General features: G+C 41.2%; 1 pseudogene; it reads left to right on the top strand.

The window, feature by feature from the left end:
- Positions 1–4,197: 4,197 nt before the first annotated feature.
- The window catches only part of LOC135713932 (uncharacterized), a 29,554-nt pseudogene continuing 6,439 nt past the window's right edge, over positions 4,198–27,312 (top strand).

Here is a 27,312-nt window from a genome sequence, read left to right as displayed (position 1 = left end):
TTGGTTTCGTTTTGTGCTGTCGCGTTGCACCGTGGCAGTGTCGCCACCTTCTCGCGTTCTGGCAAGTTTACTTGAACTTGCAAACACGAAACAAATGGTGCGTAAACGTGCCAATGAGACAACAGCGGGCCCTTCAAAGCACGTGTTAATCAAGTCTAGCGCGTCGCAGGATGACGTCGGAAAACTGGTACTGCAAGCCAACCATTATGCAGTACTCCCGGAAGAAAATGGCGTGGGTGACGCCGTTCCCATTGCAATAAGAGAGCGGATTCCCCACTTTTCACGCCAGTGAAGGATGTTACCAAGCTGGGTGCCGAACTGAGAAAACACAAGCTGAGGCTCTGAGATCCAAAATCCGAAACCTGTTTCAGGTCATCATCAGTTGGGAACATTACAAATCCCAACATCGTGATGTTACGCAGTGTATGAACTGCCTCTCCTACGGCCATGGCACCAAAAACTGCCATATGAAGACTATCTGCGGCAAGTGTGCTGGAGCTCACTCAACTGCGTCCTGTGAACAAGTCGATGCCATCGAGCCAACGTGTGTCAACTGCGGTGGAAACCACCAAGCCTCCAATCGCGGATGTCTCAAGCGAGTGGAGTTCATGAATATCCGTCGGAAGGCTACAATCAACAATCAGCCCGGTCACCTCCGTAATCAATGTACTCACGGCAGTCCAGTACCCAGCTCTCCAGTCCCGTCGATATGTTCCGAACCTAGCCCCGCTTCCGCTCAACAACCAACAAGCCTGTGAATATACAAATAGTTCCCAACAGTCAGATAGTTCAGCATCGTCTCGCTGCTGCTAAGGCCCAGCCAATTACAGGTTCATTCACCGCCCCTGGTTTATGATACGCTGGTGCTGTCTCAGGTAAACCTGTCGACGGTTCTCCGTTCACCTCGGAGAAACTTGTGACGCTCGTGGCCAAGGTCATCATCATCATGCGCACCTGCAAGACTCGATCTGAACAGCCCAACCAAAGATCTTATCAGGCTCCGTAACACCATTTGTAGGCAGTTCCAGCGTTCTGGGCTGCCCCACTTGAAGACCAAAGTCAATAGACTAACCAAAAGATTCGCTCTCTCCCAGATTGTGAAAATCAATTTTGGAAGATGACCAAAATTTTGAAAAATAAAGTCGAGACCGATCCCTCCGCTTTCCTCCATTGAAAAGGCCAATGCTCTTGGCCAACATTTTGAGATTTCACATAATCTTGGCCAAACCATGATGAACCTCCATGGGCCTGCCGTACTGGAGGCAATGTCTAGATTCGTTGACACCCTCCGTAGTAGTGCATGATGATAGTAGAATATCGGCTGATGAGGTTATAGCAGCTATTAGAAGCACTAAAAACATGAAGGTTGCGGGATTGGATGGTGTAGTCAACCTCGAGTTGAAAAACTTGAGTATTTTCTTCTTGAACCATCTTACCGCTATCTTCAACAAATGTTTGGAGCTTGGCTACTTCCCTGCATGCTGGAAGTTAGCCAAAGTGATTCCAATACACAAGCCTGGCAAAGATCCTACCAGTCCCAAAAGCTATCGCCCCATCAGCCTCTTGTCCTACATCTCGAAGCTATTCGAAAAGTTGATACTCAGCCGTCTGCTGGTGTTTTCAAATGATAATAACATCTTTCTCAAAGAGCAATTCGGGTTTAGGAAAGGCCACTCTACCATCCACCAACTCGCACGGGCTACTAACATCATCAAGCGGAATAAGTCCATTCCCAATACATCTGTCATGGCATTGTTGGACGTCAAGAAGGCGTTCGACAATGTCTGGCATGATGGTCTAGTGTACAAGCTGCATCGATACAACTTTCCGATCTACCTCGTGAAGATCATCAAAAACTACTTGTCGGGCAGATCATTCCAGGTCTACTTGAATGTACCCTCTGATACGTTGAACGTTGATGCAGGGGTCCCTCAGGGTAGCCTTCTTGGGCCTATCCTATTCAACATTTTCACGCCAGACGCAGATGTTCGCAGATGACACCTCCAACAACTATAAGGGTCGAGTGATCCGTGCTCTGACGAGTAAACTACAATCAGGCCTGGATGTTCTGTCCGACTATTTCAAGAGCTGGAAGATTTGTATCAATGTAGCTAAAACACAAACCATTCTGTTTCCACACTCGAATTCACCTCGGCTTGTTCCGCCTGCTAACGTCAATCCACCAAGTGTAACATCTTGATCCACACAAGCAGATCATTCTGCCGGCTATTGAGTATGGTATGCTAATCTGGGAGAGTTGTGCTAAGTGCCACCACCTAAAGCTTCAGAGGATCCAAAACAAGATCCTCAGAAGGTACAATCGCGTCATCTGCCGTTCAAAGGTAAATGCTTCGAACGAATTTGATAGCAAAGATAACATCCTCAGAAGAAGGGTTTGTGTATTTGCTCATTTTTCTATGCGTTGCTTCCACCTTCACTCAAGCGCAGCGCCATTGCATCTGTCGCTTGGATTCTGGCAAAGTTGCCAGTCTTCTTGATTTGTTGTCTTCAGCTAAACGCAATCATCACATTAGAATAAACAATTAACTAGAACAAAGGCTAACCAATTGAAATGTTAAACCAAATGTTGAAACATAAAAAAAAAGAAAACAATCTGTTGGAAATTGCCAACAGATTGGGGGTCGGGATGATTTCCGTAATAATAATATCGAATGAAAACAACCGAGAATTGGAGTTTACGTTTTCGTATTTGGAATATTATTATTTTCCTGTAATTATTGTAATTATTCAGAATTAGATTTTAACATGGTGGTGGATTGTTTAATTTCTTTCATAACAATTAGCTAAAGATTTTTACCACTTATGTTTAGTCCCGGTGTTGCAGATTCCTTGAATACCTTTTCGTTCGACTCGAAATAATCTCCTGCACGTACTACTCATCCGTACTAATAATCCCTGCTCGCACTAGTCCGTACTATAAGCATTTAAGTTTAAGCATTTTAACTATTTTAAGTATTGGTTAAGTAGGAATTACCTTTTAATGATAAATCCAGCTTGGATGCAAATTCAGGGTTAGGAATTTCCGATCTTGACTGTAGCAAACTAAGTAGCAAAACACTAGGATAATCAATTTGATTTTAACTGATAGAACTATTTTAAATTTCATGTACGTTACCAATTAGGTGATAATATCACTTTTAATATTAATATTAGCACAATTTCAAAGGCAATCGGCACGATCTTAGAGAAACTTTTACAATTCACTTGTGTACTTGTTGACTATTCAATATTTTTCTATCTATCTTTCCAACAATACAGTTACTCTCCCACTCTCCCATGTACTGCTGACTCAACACTACTACAGTGATACGACGAACTGTCAAGACCGGTGCGTATTGGGCGGTTGCGATGATGTACGCGATGGTCAAACCCAAGCTACCGTAGCGGCGCGCTGGCGTGAACGCGCCAACACTCCCTCCAGGTACGTTGACCACCCAGTCTACTTACTCCGTTCCGCGCCGCACGTCTAGCACGGCTATCTTGGCTACCGGACGTTCGTAGATCCCGGTCGATGTCCTAACTGTTGCTGATCTGGGTTGACCGTCTCGTCCTGGTTGGGTACATATGATCCTGCCTTTCGGCCAGCAGTTCCGAGGCATCTTCGGGTCAGCTATGACCACTATATCGTCGACCTCGATCGGCTTCGTATGGATGAACCACTTAGTACGGCGAGTTATCTCAGGCAAGTAGTCGCTTACCCAGCGCTTCCAAAACAGGTTGGTTTGGACTTGAGATAGTCGCCAATTTTGGCGCAGCACGGCACCACTGTCATCGAGGGTGCAGAGCGGCTTGATTCCATTGGATGCCCCGGGTAAGAAGTGGTTGCGCGTCAAGGCTGGAGCTGAATCGTCATCAACAGGAACGTGCGTCAGTGGGCGGGAATTCACCGTGTTCTCGATTTCGGTCAGGAGGTTCCGTAATACCTCGTCCGACAGCTTCCGTGCTGGTAGGATTGCCATCAGGTTCTTTTTGACGGAACCGATTAAGCGCTCCCAGCTGCCGCCCATGTGCGGAGAAGAGGGAGGCAGGAACTCCCAGGTTGTTCCAGCATCCACGAACTCCCTCATCAGTTCATTTTGGTTGACTGATTCCTCAGCTTCCGTCATCTCCTGCTTTGCACCAATGAAATTGGTACCTCGATCGCTGTAGATCGCCCGTGGTTTTCCTCGGCGGGAAATGAAGTTTCGCAGAATCGGTGTTGAGGGAGTGAACGACCTCGATGTGAATTGCGCGAATTGTGAGGCAGGTAGCGAGCATTCCCCAGCGTTTCTCGACTCGTCGACCTATGACGATCTCGTACGGACCGAAGTGATCAACGCCAACGTGGGTGAATGGGCGTTCGAAAGCTGCAAGTCGTGCAGCAGGCAGGTCAGCCATGATTGGAGGGCGCGGGATCACTCGGTCATTCTTACAGCGCTGGCAGTCACTTCGCACTTTTGTGTAGGTCATGCGAAGCTTCGGTATGTTGTATTTTGTCGTATCTCGTTGATCATGGTCTCGTGATTCTGATGGTGGTATTTTTGGTGGTAGTGTGCAACGATTAACTTGGTGTAGTCTCGTCACCGTGTGCGAGTTTGAACACGGTCCGGTTGGCAATTTTGCCGGGGAAAGTGCTGATAATGTGTCCGTCGCGAGTTTTGCTGGTGATTCGGTGGTTGACGTTGCCGTGAATCAGCGAGTTTACGGCTTACAAAAGTGATCGTCTGCTTGTCTATCGCCAGTTGAGAGCAAACTGATAGATGCTTCTCTGGATACGCCCAAGACTGGACGGGCGGTAGCTAGTGGCCGTGAACCGTTCCTGGGGAAAGCAGTAGACGCGAACCTCCTCCCAGGAGACCATGGAAATGCAAGAAAAATTGTTATCTTTAAAGGAAGTATTAAAACAAAGGTAATTGCTATAAGATATTTTTGCAAACAGTGACAGATTGCAGACATGAAACTCAAGTGAAGGTGTCGTCCATAGGTGTTACATCTTAGACAAATAGTAAGTTACACATTCGCTGTAGTCGCCGTCGAAGTCGCCGTCGTAGTCGCGATTATAATCACCGTCGTAGTCGCCGTAGGCAGTACCGTTAGTATATTTAAAATTAATTATTATCGCCGACACTCTACAGGGACGAATAGATTGTGAGGCTATCCAAAAGGCAAATTGACCTAAACGACCCCGACCTCGACCACTCCGTTACAACCTCATGCTGAGACTGCCACTGCGTCGCACGAACTACGGGGCATATGGTGCGATTTGCGGACTACAGCGTGTGTTCAACAGAGTCGCATCTGTATTCGACTTTCACCTTACACGTGATGCGCTTCGTCGGAGATTCTCATCTGTTTTCGCCGGCCGCAGTGACTGACAGAGGAAATTAGTGCATTTCCATTTACGTTTTTTTACATTCTGACCATGTTGCTTTGTTTTTCTTTCTGTGATTATTTGACATGTAATTTTCCTATTATTATTATTATGATTAGTATTATTAACATCATTTGGGCTACAATAAACAATAAACATGTATTCCATAATTCATTTTAATAAAAGCTCATGTGATAAGCTGCAAGAACAGAAAAATATTTGAACCTTTAACATTTATTAATAAATTTTAATTATAAAAGTTTGACAAAAAAAAAGTTTTGAAATGAAGTAATGAAATTGGGTTGTTAGCGGAATGCTAAATAAAACAGCAAAAAAGGTTATCTTCCATTTAATTCCACTTAATTAGTTTTGGTATCCATGACAGGTACGTATTTCGACTACAATGTGCAGTCTTAATTAGTGTCATTCCCACTAAAGAACTTATCAAAATCTAACTCGCTTAAGTACTCATCCCCTACCAAGCCTTTGGGGGTTTTTCCTTATTAGAGAGTTGTATAGATTTTTCTCCTTTAGCTTACTTAAATCTTTGGTTTTATTAGTTAGGTAGGTTCCGATTCAACACATTCTAGTTTCATTTTTTATACCTATGATCTTGACTTTTTAACCTAGGGAATGAGTACTTAAGCGGGTTAGATTTTGATAAGTTCTTTAGTGGGAATGACACTGATGAAGACTGCACATTGTAGTCGAAATACGTATCTGTCATGGATACCAAAACTAATAAAGTGGAATTAAATGGAAGATAACTTTTTTGCTGTCTTAAGTTTTGAAACCTGAATCATCGGATTCACAACCTGATGCCTATGACCACTTGACTATAAGACCGTCTTATTTGATGCTCATAAAATTCCCTACTAAAAACACACTAGTTGATGATGATGATGATGATGATGGTCCCACCTCTTACCCCTACAAAGGTTTGAGCTGGACGAGTTATCTTTAAGATAATTAAATATAAACATTTTAACCAGGTTTGCAAACAAAATCGAGCTGGTTACAATTACAGATATAAATGTCCTGTTAAATATGCTATAGGCATCAACCAAAAACATTCAAAGGTGTAGCTAGTTATCAAAGTCCAAGTATAGTCCTCGACAATACTTCCATTTACACGTGACCTGGGATTTACACGTTCAAGCTTCCGCAGTGCCAGGACTATATCCAAGGAAACGACTTCCCGCCAATCCTTTACTAATTTAAGGCTTTTGCCACAATTTCCACGTATTAGTCATTTGTACCTGTATTCCGCGCGCGAGGCTCAAACCATTGTAGACTACTCCAAGCTATTTTTACTATTACTACTACAAAATCAAAAAAACTAAAAATCCATCATCACCATCGAGGCAAACAATGTAGTTTTTTGTGTATGCTACACAAATTACTAAAATGTCTTGATGACAGTCTCCATACAAACTAATCCGTTAGTGGTAACTTTGTCAAGATACATGATTTATCCATTCATAAAAAATTAACTGCTCAATAAACAGCTTTTACATGTGAAATGCAGCGTCTCTTGAATTCTGTAAGTGTAGTTGCACGCTTGATGTGTCTAGGCATCGAATTGAAAACATTTATACCTTTGAAAAATAATGAATTTTGTGAAGCATTATTCAAAAGATGTGGTGTTCTTACTTCATCCGCGTTTCTAGTGTTATATCTATGAAAATCACTTCCTCTTTCAATCCGATCACACAAATATCGAGGCAACAAAAAACGTTAACTAATTTAAAAATGAACACCATAGTCAAAAACACAATTCTTTGCTTCACTGACAGCCATTGCAAAGCGTCCAGCATAAAAGTTGAGGAAGTGAATCTATTACATCTTAAAATCAAACGCATTACTTTATTCTGCAAACGCTGTAATCTCGATATTTGTGTTTCATTGGCCAAAAATAAAATGGAAGGGCAAAAGTCTAGATGAGGGGAGATGATTGATTTGTATAACTGTATTTTACTACCAATAGTTAAATCGTTTTTCAAGCGACATAGGATTCCATACTTCTTGGCAATTTTCTTGATGACATTGTCAATATGAGAATTGAACTTGAGTTTGTCATCAATAATCACGCCAAGATATTTAATTTCCTGAACGCGATCAAGTGTCTCATCATCAATAACAACAGAGACATCATCATCTACACGATTCCGCGAAATTACCATGAATTTAGTTTTACTTATATTCAATTTCAATTGTTTATACTTCAACCATCTACTTAGAGAACGCAAATCTTCATTCAAGCGTGAAACGGCTTCTTCTAAATCTTTAGCTGCAATGAATAACACAGTATCGTCAGCAAAAAGATTAATATCACAAAACCGTAAAACTCGTCGCATGTCATTAATATACATAATAAATAAAAGGGGCCCTAATACACTTCCCTGAGGCACTCCAAGGTCATTGTCAACGGGACAAGATACAAAATCATTAAAAACAGTCCTTTGTGTTCTGTCAGATAAATAGCTTTCAAACCATTTGTATGCAGAACCCGAAATTCCAAAGCGCTTGATTGTTCTCAACAATAAGGGCCTAGAAATTGTCTCAAAAGCGCGTTTTAGATCCAAAAACACAGCAACAATCGTATCTTTATGCTCCAAATTTTCTTTCCATTTAGCTAACACTAAGTTTAACGCGGTTTCACAAGAATGGCCTTCCCGGTATCCCGATTGTTCCGGTATCAACAAACAGTTACTATTTAAATATTCTAACAGCTGGCCTTTTACAACAAGTTCTAAAATTTTCTCTAATGTGTGCAACATATTGATGGGACGAAACTCTTCGGCTTTAATCGTCCCAGCAACTTTTTGTATAGGAACAACTAAAGATTCTTTCCAAATATGCGGCACGTGCCCAGATTGCAATGATTGATTAATAAGGTCCCGCAGAGTGTGTCGAATGACATGAAAGCAATCTTGAATAACTCTAGCATTAACATTATCTACTCCAGCCGTTTTTCCTAATGAAAAGCAAATATTTTTAAGTTCATCTAATGTAATTGGGTGAAAACCATTAAATCCACAATTACTATTAATCGGCTGTTTTATTTCGTCCGGTTCATTGATCAGTTCAATAGATTGATTGATCAGTGAAACGCTCTCAACGAAATAGTCATTGAACTTAGAAGCAATTACTGGTTCTGACTGTTCTAATATGCCATCAAAAGTTATGGTCCGCGATTTACAATTACTAGGCTTCATCAAAGATTTCAAAATTTTCCATAACTCTTTGCTGTTGTTTTGATGCTGATCAATTTTCCTCTGAATATATTCACATCGAGTTTTCTTAATTGATTGTGAATATTTATTACGCGCGACCGTGTACCTATTCCAATGATTATCACTATTAGATCTACAAAACTTTTTGTACCATTTGTCCCTCTTACGTTTAAGACGCAAAAGATCCAAATTGTACCAGCTGTTCGAGTTTTTCAAAGAAACAAACTTTTGTTCAACTAATTTATTGGTACAAGTTTTCAAAACGTTAGTAAGAACAGCTGCATCTTCATCTAAAGTTCCGGTAACTAATGGAAAATCCATGCTTCTCTCAACAAGATTCGAAACAGCTTGCTTCGAATATTTCCTCCAGCACTTCAATTTTACAAAATTATCGTTATCGTTAACACTGTCTAAAACATTAATTATTAAAGTTTCATGATCGGTTATTTTCAAATCAGCTTGAGTAACTGAACTGACAGAATCAAAATTAGAATAAACATGGTCAATCAAAGTTCTACTGTGCCGGGAAATACGCGTACATTCACTTACTAATTGTTTTAAATTAAAGAAATCAGCTAATTGCTTCAGATGATTCGAATTGCTAGTATCATGCCAATTAATGTTAAAATCACCCGCAAGTATATTTAATTTACTAGAATCTAAAAATGTCTCGAACCAGTTCTCTAAAATTTCAATAAAACGCTGATAACTTGAACTGGGAGAATGATACAAAACACCATAATTACCCATCTTCATGCCACGTTCAACTGTAATGCCTAAGAACCAATTGCCATCAATAACTTCGTTTTGGCGAAGATTGAATTGAACTGATTCTTTGACATAAATAGCAACACCGCCAGTGTGCCTTGAATGTGACAAACAAGCAGCAGCTTTATATCCCGGAATGCTATACTGATCAAAAGATTCAATTTCTACAATATGTGTTTCTGCTAACAAAACCAAAAGTGGACGATTATCTTCTACAATCTGACGTAATGTTACGTAGTTTGTAGATAACCCCGCAATATTCAAATACAAAATCTCTAATTTACTCACATTACTACTGGAACTTGGTTGCTATTTATTGAAATGTAAGCTGCTTTTTTTCTGATCATATAGTTTTTTATACACAAAACAATTAGAACTAAATGCTGCGTGGTTGACGTCCAGATTTAATTTACGCTCTTTATTAGTTTTTAAACAATTAACGCATTTCAATACAGTTGACGTACATTTAGAGGTGCTATGTTGTTTGCTGCATCTAGAGCATCGTTCGCAATTTTTGCAATCCGTGCTTTTGTGCCCAAATTCTCCACATCTGAAGCATCGCAAAACATTAATCGCGGGAACTATCGAGCACCGATCAAACCCTACATTTACTTTTTTCGCACATAACAAACATTTATACGTCTCGATATCGACTTCAATCACAACACTAAACTTGTTGTAAGTGAAGCGTGGATTTTCAAACATGTTAACTACTTTTACATCATTAATTGCGATGTCTTCATTTTGACTTTTTAAGAAGTCAATGAAGACATCGGAGGAATACTGATCGCTCATGCCCACCACTTTTAACATTGGCACCGATGTGGGAACAACAGCGTTGTAGTTTCCACCCAAATTGCTTTCAATGCCCTTTTTCACATCATTTACATTGTATCCTGTTGCACACTCAACAATAATGGAGCCATCTTTCCCGTTTCTAAAGTTACTAATTTTGTGTGTTTTTGGATCCAGGTTTGTTTTCAAAAACTTGCGAGTTTCCTCGCAATCTTGTTTGGACTCTTTAGGTTTAATCACAATGACCGGGCGAGCCTTACGGTTGTTCAGTTTTTTACTTTCAAACTTACTTTTATCATTTTCAACTTTATTTTTACTGATATTCTTACTTTTACCGTCCCCTTGTCCGTTTTTCAAAGCATCCGCGAAACTACATTTAACTTTATCATTAGTAGAATTCTCTTCGTCATGACTATTACTATTACCATCGGGGATTTGACCCGCTTCAGAGGGAATCGGCTCAGATCCACTGCTTTTATTCATTGCAACTAAATTTTTGTCCGCAATAATTCTCGAAAATGAACTAGTCATATTTTCCAATTTTTCATTTAATAATATTTCAAGTCCGCCAACGGCTTCCTTCAGGGTACCATTTACATTTAAACGGATAGCTTCCATACCGGTCTTCAACGCGTTATCAATTTGAGCAGCAATCTGATCTCGCATGTTTGTGATCGAGGCCGAAATAGAAGATATTCTCTTCACTTCTTCCTCAATATTTCTAACATGCGAGATCGAATCACTCGGCTCGTCACAACTAGACAGTTGCTGCACTCTGTTTCAGGCTCATCATACACATTAGACAAATTATCATTTACATTGCACATTAACCATCTAGTTTTTCAAGTCGTTATCCTCGTAAATCATTTTGATTTGTAAATTTTGTGCAGTGGGGACTTGACAAGCGTGTCAAGTCACACCATTTTCTCGATTTTGACCACAATGGCATATTAGCCAATTTCTCATTTATGGGCAGATTACCATTCTAAATCCCAAGCCAAATTTAAACCAATGGATATACAGCATTGACATCAACCAACCTATGAAATAACTCGAAATATGGAAAGTCATAAAGGCTGCACGCTTCTCGAGTAAATTCATGCTGTCACCAAATGTCGAACTTAGAACAGAGAATACATCACACCTAGCACCGATCGAGCAAATATCGACTACTGCAGTGCAAAATTTGACCAATTCTTTCCACAGTATTTCAGAATCTTCATCAATCAACATTCATTCAGATTGACGTTATTTTCCTATTTCCCTACTGCTAATTGCATACTAAAGTTATAATTGAGCATTCAGGCAATTTTAATAATTTTTAATAAATTCAATCATTCATATCCCAATTAAAGATGTTTGCCATCCGTTCCAAATTCCACACGCACTCAGCAGTGAACGAGTCGTTGAGTTGCTTCCGACCCCCCGGCAGACAGTGACGGATTCGAGCCACCACCGTGCCATGATGGCGGACCCGGGGAGATACGCCGACGCGACAATGAATTGTTGATGACGACTCCACACCGGACGCAAATGTACAACAAAACCTGGGAATGCTTTCAAAATTATAAATTAAAAGATTCATAACTGTTGCAGCGAAGGATTTCCGTTGCTGTGTAAAAAAGCCATAGTTCCCAGAATCCACTCCGAGCTTAACGCGCAAACAGCCACGCCAGCAGTTTTCCACACCCGGGCTCGGCACAGCCGGGGATGATGCGACGATATAAATTTTCTTTCGCACTCAAAAAGCCATCAACGCTTTGTCAGCACGTTTCGATTGGTTCGCAGTGGTTCCCCCCTGTCCCCTTGGAGTCTCAAATGGAGTCGAAATGTTATGCATAGGCCTAGAACAGATCACAGTCCGAAACGGAATTTCCACTCGCTCGCAACTCGTTAGAGCCAATAAAATTTAATTAGTAGTTAATCCTGACTAATGCCATACAAACAATTGCTCTCGCGACTTGATGGTTGCTTCTGCTGTTACTGCTGTCGCTTCGAGGGATGAAAGTGCTTTGCCTGAAACCGTGGGTCGTCGTTGGGGTGGATTTCAATATTCATGACAGGTACGCGAGCCATGGCACAACGATGGGATCTGTGTTGTAGCGAAAATAGTGAAAAGTGGCAATTCTCCGGACGGAAAAAGTGATCTACCCTTGTCGAATGGAGGAAAATTGTCCTGTAGTCGTGTGAAATGGAAGGAGCGAAGGAGGGCGCGAGTCAATTCAGCGAAATTTTCAATGTCTTATCAACAGCCATCATTGTAGCAGAGTTGTCGCAAGTGGGCTCAAGGCAATATCTGCTGAGAGCGGTTTGGTTCGGGGGTGCTTAGTACAAGGGTTGTGTTTTGGACCCATTAGCATTTACAGCGATTGCGTGTGTTGCAGCTTGATTAAAATGGAGCCACTGTTTGGTGCCTTGATTGGAAACACGAGAAGCATGTTGCGGTGTTATTTTGTTTCGGTGCGAGCTCAGCTAGAGATCAAACGGGGTGAGTGTTAGATGAACGAAATTTCGCCGAAAACAGGACTATTGAACTTTCCGATTGGTTCGGGTCATTAATATTTATTACAGCAGTTTTGCAATTGGTTGACATGAATTTGCTTAGCTGAATGGTTTTCGTTCAGGAGATGAAGACCGAATCGAATCATCCTGGTTAAGGATGCAGTCATCGTAAGCTTGGCTAGGGTTTTCAGGTCGAAGAGGAGATGTCCAAACAGGTTTTAAGTGGTGCAAATTTGACAAAAGTTCACGTGACCTTCTCCGATTTGAATGAAGCTTTGCGTAATTGTTTGTTAAGGTCCATAATTCACATTTGAGCTTAATTTCGATCATTTGGAATCTTGCACAAAAGAAGCAAAATGGTGTATTCCTTATTTCAACAAATATTATCTCGAAATCATACTTCCAATAGAAATGGCGTCTGAAACAAAGTTGAAGGAAAGCATAATTTCTTTTTCAGAAAAAATATACAGGACATTTAAGGGGGTATTCAAGATCTTTTTTTTTTTTCAAAAAATCAAGTTTTTTTTTCACGTTTTTTTGTACTTTAGACTATATACTTTCATCCCCCCAAGCCGTTTTCCGATCAGTGAATTCGGTGTCCAGGCATAGCTGACTAATGGTAAGAACCCCCAAATGGTTTTAACTAAAATCAAAACTTTAAACGCGTTTTTCTCGAAACCACATTTTTTTTTATCGGGCGAAGATTTTTCTCAGAAACTATAAGAGATATTGACTTGAATCTTTGCGCATTTTGTTCCTTATTAAATTCTTTGGAGCTTCTCCCACTTTCAGCCAAAAATATTAACATTTAACATTGTTTGAAGCACCTTAAAGCTGCAAAAAAGCGGGCTAAAAATCGCCTGTTTTTTCATATGGCCGCCATTTTATTAATTTGCAAGATTTTTTGCTGCCAACGGGAGAAGCTCCAGAGAATCTTATGCAGATTATTAATTTCATCACGAAATCTGTTTCAGATGAAGCCGTTCCAGAGAAAAGTCTTCGTCCGTCCAGGCGTTTGCGGCGAACAGGGGTCTGTTTGTCGCCATTTTGTGACGTCAATAATGTCTTTTTTTATGTCGAAAAAAATTTATTTGTAAACTTTAATGTTCAATAAACAAGAATCCCAAAGAGTTAGGCGCATTACTATTCATTTTCCTTGAAAAAAAAAATAATTGAAAAACAGGCCAAAAAAAGGCAAAAGATTGGGAATACCCCCTTAAAGTAACTAAAGGTTAAAAAATCCAAATAAGTGTTTTGAACATAAACAACGAAAACCTGTCGTCCATAAAATTATTTTTTTTTTTTAATTAACAGCATATTTTGTTTTTTTTTTAATCTTTGTTTCTACAATTTTTGGTTGTTAAATTTGTTCAAAAAATGAAAACCTTAACGAAAAAATTATCTGCAAATTTTTTAAAAATAAAGTTAAACAAATGGTTGGTCCAAAAGTTGGTATTCTATATATTTTTTTAATTATAAGGTGTCCAATATAATAAAAGTTAGTATTTTTCATAAGCTTTGTAAAAAAAATGTTTGGGCTACAGGTGACCATGGCCCTAGCTGACAAGACATAAACTATGGGAAGTAACCCTAGTAGCACGCTTGTCACAAATCGGTTGTGGCTACTTCTATTCAACTTATATCAGTCATAAACAAGTTGCTGCAACTTATTGTGACGGAAATGTGCTACTCGGGAAACGACTTCACATATCACACCTCTACTTTAAAAATGTACGTGTGGGGAAAGGTGTACACTATTTCAGACTCATAAAACTTCGTTTTTACAGAGGCCTTCTTAGAAGTCAATGGTAATTCGTAAAGGTAGGACTTAAGAGAACATCATTTGATTTCAGAAAACTTCCTTAAAGTTTGGGGAGCTTCGTTAATGATTTGGGAATGATATAGAATATCAAGGAACTTCCGACTTAAGAAACTTCTTAGAACTTCGGGGACTAGGGACTGCATAGAAGTTCTAGTAACTTTCTAGAAGTGCAACACATTATTTAGGAGATCTGTCAGCTTTGTAAAAGCTCAGCGAACCTCATAGACATCCAGTGAATTTCTGAAAACTTCAATGAACTCATTGAAATACAGATAGTTTTGTAGAACTACAATGAACATTGTAGAATTTAATAGAAATTTGAGGAAGTTCGTTGAAGTTCAGGCATTTTCTTCACTTATATTGATCTTCAAGATAAATTGAAGAAATGCAGAGAATCTAATATAAATTCTGGAAAACTTCGCAGAAGCTGAAAATTTGTACAAGTTCGAGGAACTTAGATGAAGAGAATAAAACTTTGTTTTATTACAAGAAACATTATGGGACCTTCTTTTAACTTTAGGACTTCTTTACAGATAGGGCTTGGAAAAGTTTAAGGGATGTACTCAATAGATGATCGGTAGCTCAGTGGTTATCGTTTATGCTTAGTAAGCAGATGGTCGGGAGTTCAATTCCAGACCCGTCTCCATCCTCATATTAGTCATTATGCCTATTCCCAATAGATTTGAATGAAAAAAAAAAATGCTGCTTCAACCGATCGCATCAGGTACCACCGGTGAATCCTGATCTAAAAATAACCCACCTCACTAGCTCAACAACTATCTTTCCCGTGACAGCCGTAGAGATTCAGAGGTGTATTCGGTCTCAAGGACAACAGATGTCAAGTTTAGTCATCCTTCCCTACACCACAAGAACGTGAGCACGTGGTCGGTGCTGTCAAAAGATCATTTATCTATAAAAAGATTGAATTGGTTCACTTATACATTGAACATGGAATAGTGAAATGGTGGTATTCACTGAAATCTGGCTTCATACCGACATTACGAATGCTGAACTCGCAAGCAACTATCTACCGCTGTGACCGGAATTCTCGCACCAGCGCACTGCGACGTGGCGGTGGTGTCTTACTTACCTTAACAATTAGGCTAAGGCCTTGTTGTCCTCTGCTGTCCGAAGAAGTCGTCTCCACTCTACTCGATCCATGGCCACAGTTCGCCAGCCTCGTAGTCTGCGAAGGGTCCGCAGGTCACCTTCTACTTGGTCGATCCACCTTGCCCGCTGCACGCCTCTTCTTCTTGTTCCTGTTGGGTCGCTTTCTAGAACCATTTTCACTGGGTTGTCGTGCGGCATTCTTACGACGTGCCCAGCCCACCGTAGTCGCCCAATTTTTGTAATGTGGACGATGGATGGTTCTCCCAGCAGCTGGTGCAATTCGTGGTTCATTTGCCTCCTCCACGATCCGTCATCCATCTGCACTCCACCGTAGATGGTACGCAACACCTTCCGTTCGAAAACACCAAGAGCTCGTTAGTCCTCCACGAGCATAGTCCAGGTCTCGTGGCCGTAAAGGACCACCGGTCTAATCAGCGTCTTGTATACAGTCAACTTTGTGCGGCGGCGAATTTTATTCGACCGGAGCGTCCTCCGGAGTCCAAAGTAGGCACGATTCCCTGCCATAATGCGTCTTTGAATTTCTCTGCTGGTATCATTTTCGGCGGTCACCAGTGAGCCCAAATACACGAACTCATCGACCACCTCGATTTCATCACCGTCAATCTGAACTCGGGGTGGGAGGCTAACATTGTCTTCCCTAGAACCTCTTCCTTTCATGTATTTTGTCTTTGAGCGTTGATGGCAAGTCCAATCCGTCTAGCTTCAGCCTTCAGTCTGATGTACGTTTCCGCCATCATCTCAAAGTTCCGTGCCATAATGTCAATGTCATCGGCGAAACCAAGGAGCTGGATGGACTTCCTAAATATCGTGCCACTCGTGTCTATCCCAGCTCTTCTGATCAGACCTTCTAACGCGATGTTGAACAGCAGACACGAAAGTCCATCACCCTGCCGTAACCCCCTTCGAGATTCAAAGGGACTCGAGAGTGTCCTCGATACTCGCACATCACTCGATCCATCGTCGCCTTGACCAATCGTGTCAGTTTATCCGGAAATACGTACTTGTGCATAATCTGCCATGGCGTCTTAATTGCCGTGAAATCCGAGCTGAAGTTTAAGGCTGTGCATCTTGTGGGCGTTGAGAGCCTCGAACAAATTGCTGTTCAAGTCAATTTACAACATCAATTGATCTTCCTGTGCTGCATCTATATTCGACCAAACAGTCAGCCCGACATTTACACCAAACACGCTCAGTCCGTACAACAGCTCCTTGGTATGGCGAACCCTCACTGTACAACCATAGATGTGGGCGATTACAATCTGCCAAATCTAGCTTGGGACTTCGATGAGGACGTCAGAGGATTTCTGCCTCTCAATGCTTCATCAGAACAGGAACTCGCTGTAGTGGAGTCCATACTGTCTGCTGGATTGAAGCAAATCAACGATCTGGTGAACACGAATGGTAAGCTTCTTGACCTGGTTCTCGTCAGTGACTCCGATTGCATCGAGCTGTTTGAACCACCCTCTGCAATTATGAAAGTTGATTGTCACCACAAGCCGTTGGTTTTAAAAGTTGACTCCCGTTCGAGAGATCATCCACTCCGTACCCAGCAGCCCGCAGTGAGTATAATTTTGCACAATGTGATTTCGATGTTGTAAACATGAGGATTGCCGCCTTGGATTGGGTACAAATACTTGACCAACCCACCATTGATGCCGCCGTCACCGTATTCTACGACAACATCTATAAAGTAATCCAAGATACTGTTCCGGTGAAGACACGAAAATCTTGTTTGTAATTCCAACAACCTTGGTGGAATTAGCAATTGCGTAATCTGCGTAACCGTCTGCGTAAAGTTCCAAAACGTTACTTTCGTTTCCGGACCGCAGCAAACAAGCAGAGTATAAAAGTTTGCAGGAAGCTCGCTTTCGTGGGTACGTCGACAACCTCCAGAGGGGTTTCAAGGAAAATCCATCGTCGTTCTGGTCTTTTATCAACTCTCGGAAAAGATCAGCTGGTATTCCCGTGGACGTCACCTACGGTAGTAGAAGCTCCACCACCGACACCGCTTCTGCTGACATTTTCGCTGACTTTTTCTAAAGTGTTTTTGAACCCGATCAAACTCCTCCACCGCAGCAATAAATTGATCAACTACCAAGATACGACATTCACCTGCAGCAGTTCATCTTCGGTCAAGACGCTATTCTCAACGCCCTTTGCTCAGTCGATCCATCGAAAGGTCCAGGCTCGGACCTTATTCCACCGTCTTTCGTCAAGAACTGTGCAGCACCGTTGGCCAATCCCGTTATGTCCATTTTCAATCGATCGCTTAAGGATGGCGTTTTTTCCGGATGCCTGGAAGCTCTCCTCAATTACACTAATCTTCAAGTCCGGTAACATGCACAAAGTGGAACATTACCGCCCTATCTCGATCCTGAACTGCTTGACCAAAGTCCTCGAAAGTCTTCTGCATGAGAAGTTGTATCCAGCTGTTCAACCCATAATCTCAGAGTTTCATGAAAAAGCGCTCGACAGTCTCTAACTTGATGACTTACACGAACACTCTTATAGGTAGCATCGAAAAGCGTCAACAAGTGGACTCCGTTTACATCGACTTCTTTAAGGCTTTTGACAAAGTCGCTCACGACCTAGCCATTATGAAGCTAAACCGCCTTGGTCTTCCACCGTGGATCGTTTGTTGGTTGAAATCATACTTATCATCCAGGAAGGCTTTCGTTAAGGTACGTGACTCCAGATCCGAGGTATTCCATATACCATCGGGAGTTCCACCTAGGACCTCTCATTTTCGTTCTGTTTATTAACGACGTGTGTGATATGCTAAGTTCCTGTAAGTTGCTATATGCAACTATATGCAAGTTGTCATCCTGGTGTCAGATGAATGGAATGCAAGCCAATGCTGCCAAATTCAAAGTGATTACCCTTACCCGCTCTCACTCTCCGATCATTTTTGATTACTCTATGAATCAATCGCCGCTGGAAAGGGTTAATGCCATTAAGGATCTTGGGCTCATCTTGGACAGCAAACTACGGTTTAACGAGCACATATCCATGACAGTTGCAAAGGCCAACTCCATGCTAGGATTTTTGCGCCACAATACTGCACAATTCGACGACGTGTACGCCCTGAATGCGCTGTACTGCTCTATGATCCGCAGTGTTCTTGAATATGGAGTACTAATTTGGGCTCCATATAATGCTGTTCATGTACTGCGCATCGAGAGAATCCAGAAACAGTTTATAAAGTTTGTATTACAACGTCTGCCATGGACAAATCCAGATAGCTTACCTCCGTACGAGCATAGATGTGCGCTTATTGGACTGCAAACACTAACAAATCGCCGAGTCTTTCTCCAGAGGATGTTCATATTTGACATGATTAGTAATCATATTGACTGCAGTTGTTTGCTCGGGAACATCAATTTCCACACTCCAGCTCGCCGTCTCCGCAACTATTACTTTCTATGGACTCCCGGACATCGTACTGCTCGGTAATAACAATCCTCTCGATAGATGTTGCAGACTGTTTAATGATGTGTGTGATGTTTTTGATTTTAATATAAGTAGACCAGTTTTAAGAATAGGATTAAGTCACTTTTAACAGTCTGTATGGCTAAATTGTCAGAGATGGCGGTTAAAAAAAAGAAAGCTACTCCCATGCACCATAGTTGTAGTTCTCTGTGTAAGTGCACTAGATCTGATCAATCACGGAGGAGCAACTAACGACATTTAACAACTAACTAATTAAAAAAAAGATAAGACTTGCATTCATTTTAATATAATTTCAGGGAACTTGGCAGAAAATCGTCAAAATACTCAAAAGTTTGGGAAGCTTCGTAGAAGTGAAGCGAATTTAAAGTAGTTCAGCGATATTTGTAGAAGTTAAGCGAATATGGTTGAATTTTGTAAAAGGTATTGAGCGCGCTTTGAGTATCATTAATTTTGGTTTTTTTTTTTTGAGACTGGCGTGGAGTTTTTCGGTGCTCGTATTTTGTTTTTTTTTTAACTCTTTATGTGTACCAAACACAAAATAAATTATATTTCATTGCTCCAGCTACTACAGTTACTTGCCTGCCTTAATTGTCATGATATATGTCTAAGTGTTTTTACATTGTTCTTGCCTTGGCAATTCAGTATTTTAAACAGGTTTTTTTTTTAAACTGCATGTCAGTAACAAGTTACATCTTAAACTAAAACTAAGTTAAACTAAAAACTAAAACTAAATCTTATCTAAGTATATAGGGAACTAATCGTTGCAATTGAGGATTGTAACGGTTTTTGCTTGAAATTATTAATTATTTTGTTGGACATTTGTTCTAAAGTCTCAACATTCGAAATTCTATGTACTTCGGTAGTACTGTACCAGGGAGGCAACTTCATAATCATCTTCAGAACTTTGTTCTGAATCCTTTGAAGTGCTTTTTTTCCTGGTAGTGCAACAACTAGACCATATTGGCACAGCGTAAAGCGGTCTAAAAACTTGTTTAAATATAAGAAGTTTATTCGTCAGACAAAGTTTGGATTTCCTGTTTATAAGAGGATACAAACATTTAATATATATGTTACATTTGGCTTGAATGCCCACAATGTGATCTTTAAAAGTTAATGTTTGGTCTAGTATTAATCCAAGATATTTCACTTGGTTTGACCAGGAAATTGGAACTCCGTTCATAGTGACTATGTGACTACTACTAGGTTTCAAAAAGGAAGCTCTAGGCTTATGTGGAAATATTATAAGTTGAGTTTTGGAACCGTTGAGAGAAATCTTTCATTTTTGTAAATAAGAAGAGAAGATATCTAAACTTTTCTGCAGTCTGCTGTAAATAACACGAAGACTTCTCCCTTTAGCGAAAATGCCTGTGTCATCAGTGAATTAAGATTTGTGGCAACCATGAGGCAAATCAGGAAGGTCCGAAGTGAAAATGTTGTACAATATAGGCCCAAGAATGCTACCCTGAGGAACTCGTGCTCTAACAGGAAGTCGTTCAGATTTGGAATTTTGATAATTTACCTACAGAGTTCTGTCAGTTAAATAATGTTTAACTAATTTCCACGATGAAATTGCCACACTATGAAATTGCTCTAACTTTTTAACCGTTGGGTAGAATTTAATGAAAATTTGGGTGGATTTAGTTCATAGTGCATTATTTACATCCTGCAAGTTTTAAAGTCCTGTGATCAACACTCGCGGAAATGGAGTCGAAAGAACAGCTCGTGCGTGATTAAATCTTGCGCATTCATCACGAGAACAAGGATCTCTCGCATCGTTCCATCGCTAAAACGTTGGGAATCGCGAATTCCACGGTGTCGCGAGTAATTAAGCGGTTCGAGGAACGGTTGACCACCGATCGGAAGCCCAGAAGTGAAGGAAAAAGTATTCCGTACAACACCAAAAATCACAACCGCGTAGTTGGGGCCTTCAACCGAAATCCGAACGCCTCCGTTAGGGATATGGCTAAGAAGCTGCACCTAAGCCGAAGTTTTGTCCAGAAGGCCAAAACTAAGGCTGGGCTTCGAACGTTCAAGGTACAAAAGGCCCCTAATCGCGACGAGAAGCAGAAAAAGTCCGCCAAAACCCGTGCCAGGAAGTTGTACCTCAACATGCTGACGAAAGTTGAATGCTGCATCATGGACGACGAAACATATGTGAAGGCCGACTTCAAACAGATCCCCGGCAACCTGTTTTTCACGGCCAAGGATAAGTTCAGCGTTCCGGAGCATGTCCGCACTCAGAAGATGTCCAAATTTGCGAAGAAATTCCTGGTTTGGCAAGCCATCTGCACGTGCGGGAAGCGGAGTGCACCTTTCGTGACCCAGGACACGATGAACGGACAGGTGTACATAAAAGAGTGCCTCAAGAAGCGGCTGCTTCCTCTCCTGAAGGCCCACAACGTCCCAACAATCTTCTGGCCGGATTTGGCCTCATGCCACTACTCCAAGGACGTGCTGAAGTGGTATGCGGACAATAAGGTCAATTTCGTGCCGAAAATGTTCAACCCTCCCAACACTCCGGAGCTCCACCCCATCGAGAAGTACTGGGCGATTATGAAGCAGCACCTTCTTAAACGACCTAAGGTAGTGAAGACAGTCGAGGAACTGAAGAAAGTATGGGTTTACATGCAAAAAACGGTTGATTCACAGGTTGTGCAGAATCTTATGGCCGGGGTTAAAGCCAAGGTGCGGGCATTTGCGTATGGACTGTAAATAAAATACGAGTTAAATGGTAAAATGATAATAGTTAATAGTTTAATAGTTATTTCTCAATCCCTGAAAATTTGATGGCAATCGGATGAAAACTCGAATTTTGCGAATCAATTTTGTGTGTGGCAATTTCATCGTGGACACCCTTTAACAATTAAACTTTTTCATTTTAGCAATCAAACCTTCATGCCAAACACTATCGAATGCATTTTCTATGTCTAGAAGAGCAACTCCAGTTGAGAAGCATTCAGTTTTGTTTGAATGAATTAAATTGGTAACTCTTAATAGTTGATGAGTAATTGAATGCCCATGGCGACATCCAAACTGCTCATCTGCAAAAGTTGAGTCCGTATTGATGTGAAGCATCATTCTATTTAAAATTATCTTTTAAAAAAGTTATTTCAAAAGTTACTGGAAGGTGATCAGAACCGAAGTCAACATGGGTAACCAATTGGCTTCAAAGTTGACATGCATCAGTTAAGACCAAATCAAAAGTGGAGGGATTTCTTGCAGAAGAAAAGCATGTTGGGTTGTTTGGATATTGAATAGTGTAATAACCTGCAGAACAATCATCAAACAGAATATTACCATTGGAATTGCTTTGAGCATTATTCCATGAGCGGTGTTTTGCATTAAAATCACCAATAATGAAGAATTTAGACCTATGACGGGTAAGTTTCTGGAGGTCACCCTTGAGAAAATTATTTTGCTGGCCTACGCATTGGAATGGCAAATAGGCAGCTATAAACGTAAGTTGTCCAAATTTTGTTTCAACAGAAACTCCCAAAGCTTCAAAAACTTTGGTTTCAAATGAAGAAAGTATTTTGTGTTTGATTCGTCTATGAAAAATGATGGCAACGCCACCACAGGGTCCATCAAGACGGTCATTTCTATAAATCAAATAATTTGCGTCCTTCTTAACCTTATGGTCAGGTTTCAGGAATGTTTTCGTTATAACGGCAATATGCATGCTATGAACTCTCAAAATTTATATAGCTCGTCTTCATTATCATTAAGAGATCGAGCATTCCAATTCAAAATATTTAATTACTTAAAATCCATTACTGAATTTCAAAGTCTGTAACAAGTACGCTTTTCCATTTAATTATTTACTGTGCAAAGAATTCCTATTATATAATTTTCTCATTTAAGTATATTGCATGAACGTTCGTTTTTTACAATTAAGTTCATAAATGTATTCACCGCCAAGGAACGTACGTCCATATATATATACAGTTACACTTGTCATACAAAAACCAACAAGTTCCCGATACGTACAGCTAATTCACTCCATTTGACCCGAATACGCTACCTGTTCGTTAAAGTCCGGGGTTCGAATCCGAACCGTTCTCTCTTATAAAAGAATAACCGAAAATAGATTGGAGCAAGATAGTATACTGAAATTGCATGACAAGGAAAGAGATGTAGCATTGAATGTTCTTGAGAGAAAGATGATGGAAATTGTCGTTTGAAAGGTCGTTGAATTACTTCGGTAATTTGACGTACTTCCGGCCACGATGACCGTTGAAATCACGCCTATCTGAGGGTATCTGGAACTTCTACTCGTTCACTTTGACTTGAACCGTGGAAGAGGCGGGAGTGCGAGTAGTTAGTACTTAAGTGTACTTAGTGTCGCGGTGTGTTTTTCGTGGTATGTGAAGTTCAAAATGTGAGGAGTCTAAAAGACCGATTTTAATGTTACATCTTTGTTCCTTTCTGTTAGCCTGTAGAGTGCAAACTATATGTAAAAAGTTCCGTGCGGTCCATTTATTGTGTGTGCAAAGTTTATAGAAAGGTAAGGTGAATAGCCTCTTTTGTGTGGAGATGTAACTGAAATGTGTCGAACAGCCGTTCGACGGCTTTTTGTTTAGGATCGTTTTGTGTAGGATCGTTTGTGCGGATTGGAGTTTGCACCGATTCGCTTCTAGCGATAGATGGCTTTGCTCGGCACACCGCAATCGAGGAAATAAATCGCGCTCTCTAGACCCCACGCTTCAACTTCAAGGTTCCCGGTTTGGGAGAGAATTTGGAAGGGAGACACCGTTTAACTGTTCTCCGGCAGAGCGTTGGCCAAATCCGCCAATGTCAACCACGTGAACCTACGTACATTATTCGTCTTCGACGATCCCCTCGTTGACATTTGCGCCACCGGCAGTCGGCGCTGGTTCAGTACCAATTCGAGGGTTCGATTGGGAATTTCCGCACCATATCAGTCCGGGGTGCAATGTGCAACACCACCACCATTTGAATAGGCTGCTACTTTGCCGACCTCCCTTCGACAAAGGGATGCTTCTGTGCCGACACGGATGAAGCAGCGACGACAACGACGACCGTGAGTAAAAAACGCATGCGAATCTCCACACATACAAACACATGAGCTCGAAGAAAATAAGTAAGTTAGGCTAGCAATCGCTAGAAACAGATCAGGATACCGCACACACGTTTAGGGAGAGCTAGCAAACAAACGAACAAAAATGGGAAAGGAACAAGAGTCATGAATAAACCTAGGTTAGGAACACGAATAAATCCTAAATGATTTCCGGTATTCAGCCATGAAATAAATGTTATTTTCGTAAAGTAAAAGCTTTCCCCGTAATGTTAATTTTTGTTGGTTAGATTCTTCACGTTTTGGTCGTTCTATTTTGCGTTATCTTCTTGTAGTATTTTTGGTTGTAGTTGAATTTACTCCAGGTTGGACTGCCTGGGAAAACAGTCTCCGCACTCACGTGTCAGGATCGGGGGAGGAAATCTGAACGGGGAAGTTCCTCCAGTGATGATAAATGTGCGTGGGGTTTTTGTGTTACGGTAGAACGACGGTTAACTTCAACTTTCGCTTAAGACCGTTGGAAGCGGCCTCTGTTTGTGAGGATCTCAATCCCTCATGGAAGTTCAGTCTGCTGAATCGCTCTTAAACTAAATTTCGGTCTCTTCCATTCATAAACCCGCCCTGAGGTTGGGTTTCTTGCCGGGCAAATTAAACTTGACGAGTGGTCCTCTTCGGAGGTGGCGCTTAAGCCACTCGTTTTAGAGACAGGAAGCGTATTCGTAGGTCGAGATCTCGCAGGCCGCGAGGCGTGCGTTACAAGTCATGGCAGAATTTTATGCAAATTTAACCCCAGTTTGAATAGCATCAAACATGGAGTTAGATGTAAGCATATCAGTAATCTTTTTTTTTTTGTTTTCCGTCGATCTTATTTTCCGTACTGAGTACCAATGCTACCGACGCCAGGGAGGCGCACACTCACACCTGGACCCTACCTATCGACCGATCAACTCATGAACCGAGGGACCAACGGCTTTACTTCCCTTCCGAAGGAAGGCGTGATCAGAGATTTAATGCCTCAGAAAATCCCGGCGCACCGACTAGGATTGAACCCAGGCCTTTTGGTGTGAGAGGCAATCACGCTCACCACCGGCACCGCTCGATCAGTAATAATGCTTTCTGAGTCAAAATGATCCATATTTCCGTTTGAATCATGTTGGCTAGCATTTTGATTTCTATCTGCTGCAATAGCAGCATAGGTAGCTCAATTTACTAGCTGAACATTGTTTGCAGCGAGAGGAGTAGGTATAGATGAAGAATTTGAAGCAGGGGTGATATTTGTACCTACGGGTTCGAATGTAGAATTTGTTCCTCGCTGACCGTTGTTAACAGCAGAAGAATTTGTACCTGTTCGGGAACGTGGAGCGTTTCCTACCTGTCGCTTAGAACGAGATTGTAGGATCGCTTTGCGAGTCTTACATTCCCAAAAAATGGATTTGTGGTTTTCACCACAATTTGAACATTTAAATTTCTTAGGATCTTTCTTCACAGGACAGCCGTCCTTTGCGTGAGAGGAATCACCACAATTCATGCATTTAGCTGCCATGTAGCAATTTTTAGTTCCGTGACCCCATCTCTGGCACTGGGTGAGGTTTTGGAAATTTCCTCCAGTCTTCCTGAAGTGTTCCCACTTCACTCGGACATGGAGCATAGGGCTAGCCTTTTCTAAGGCCTTAAGGTTGTTTAGTTCACTAGACTTGAAGTGAACTAAATAAAAATCATTAGAAATCTCGTTGCGCAAATCGCCAGGACGGGATTTCATTTCGTTTTGATTACTTGGAGTGACACAACTTCAAGTAATTTTGTCAATTATCTTTGATGACAACCTTGAACACACGTTCAGTTTTGGTGTCGTAAGGAAACAAAATATGCTGCTTCTTAGTAAGATACTTGAGAAGACGTTTGAATCCGTCCAAGGTTTGAAGTGAAAAGTTGAATTTCACGATATTCAAAAGTTCTGTGCGAAGTGCATGGAAACCGGAAATGGTTATCACAATAGGGGGAATCTTTTCCTTCTTGGCATTAAGCTGGGCAAGTTTACTAGATTTTTTACTGGATGATGGATCATTCTCATCATTCGTGAGCAAATCAAATTGATTACTCAAATTAATTTCATCAGAAGGGGGATCAAGAGATTGCCCTTTTCTTTTGCGCTTAGGCGCCATGACGACAGTAAAACCAGTAAAATCCAAACTATAAGAATCAGATGTATCGAAGAGGAACTTTCCAAATCGATATCCAAGCAGGATTACCTCGGGTAGGTTCCAAACAAGGATCGAATAGGAATAAGAGTCGAAAAGGTAGACAATTTACAGGTATTGTTGTAGCTTTAGGTAGTAGTTACACTTCTTTCAACAAATATCAAATAGATCCGCACGGCAAGAGAGCATGATGCGGACTGAACGATTGTCAAACTAATTATCCTTTCCCTCCTTCAAAGACCGTGAGTACATGGCCCGCGTCAGTACTGATCTCTATAGAACGAATCGATGAACTTTGTACATTGAAGGTGGAAATCTTATCCCAAGCTCCTTCTTTGTGCTTCCCTGTTTAATTTCTTTGATTCTGATCAGTAACGGAGTAGCCATAGCTACGCCGTGTAAGGTCTTTAAAAAAAGTAGTAATCTGTGACAACGAACAAGGCATCATAATAAATTATTGTAGAAATATGATAACGCTCTAAGCAAACTTGTATTGGATTGGATCCCAAAAACAACAAACAAGCGAAAACAGAACGGTATGTTGAGTCCTCCGAACCAAGCTATAAACACTAAAACCATGTCCACTATTTATGGAAGCCCGGCAGCAGACATCCGAATGATCCGTGATTTATACCTTCTGTCAGTTTTAGTTTTCACCACACCAAACATGCCAAATTCCGACACATGCACAACTGAGGGACCCCCCACGGGGATATTCTCAGCCAAAAACTACACCATAGCGGCAAAACACGGAGCATTGTTTGTACACCACCCGCCAGTCCGACTTCGAGCAAACATCCTCACCAGGTTCAATTGGAGCAATAGATTTATGCACTCTAAAATGTATGCGCATGTATTATTTTTATTGTCATCGTCGTCGTCGCCGTCGTCGTCATCGCAGCCATAGTCATATGTAGTCGTCTTTGGGCGAGCGTCAGTAGAGAGTGCGGCGATGAACTGGTTGCGGTGATGATTTCCCAAAGCTACTACACTTTTTGGAGGCC

This window comes from Ochlerotatus camptorhynchus, unplaced genomic scaffold (assembly GCF_037179485.1).
Source record: "Ochlerotatus camptorhynchus isolate MF236.1 unplaced genomic scaffold, CSIRO-AGI_Acam_v1.1 ptg000595l, whole genome shotgun sequence".
Classification (NCBI taxonomy): Eukaryota; Metazoa; Arthropoda; class Insecta; order Diptera; family Culicidae; genus Ochlerotatus; species Ochlerotatus camptorhynchus.
This window is presented reverse-complemented; position numbering and strand designations above follow the sequence as displayed.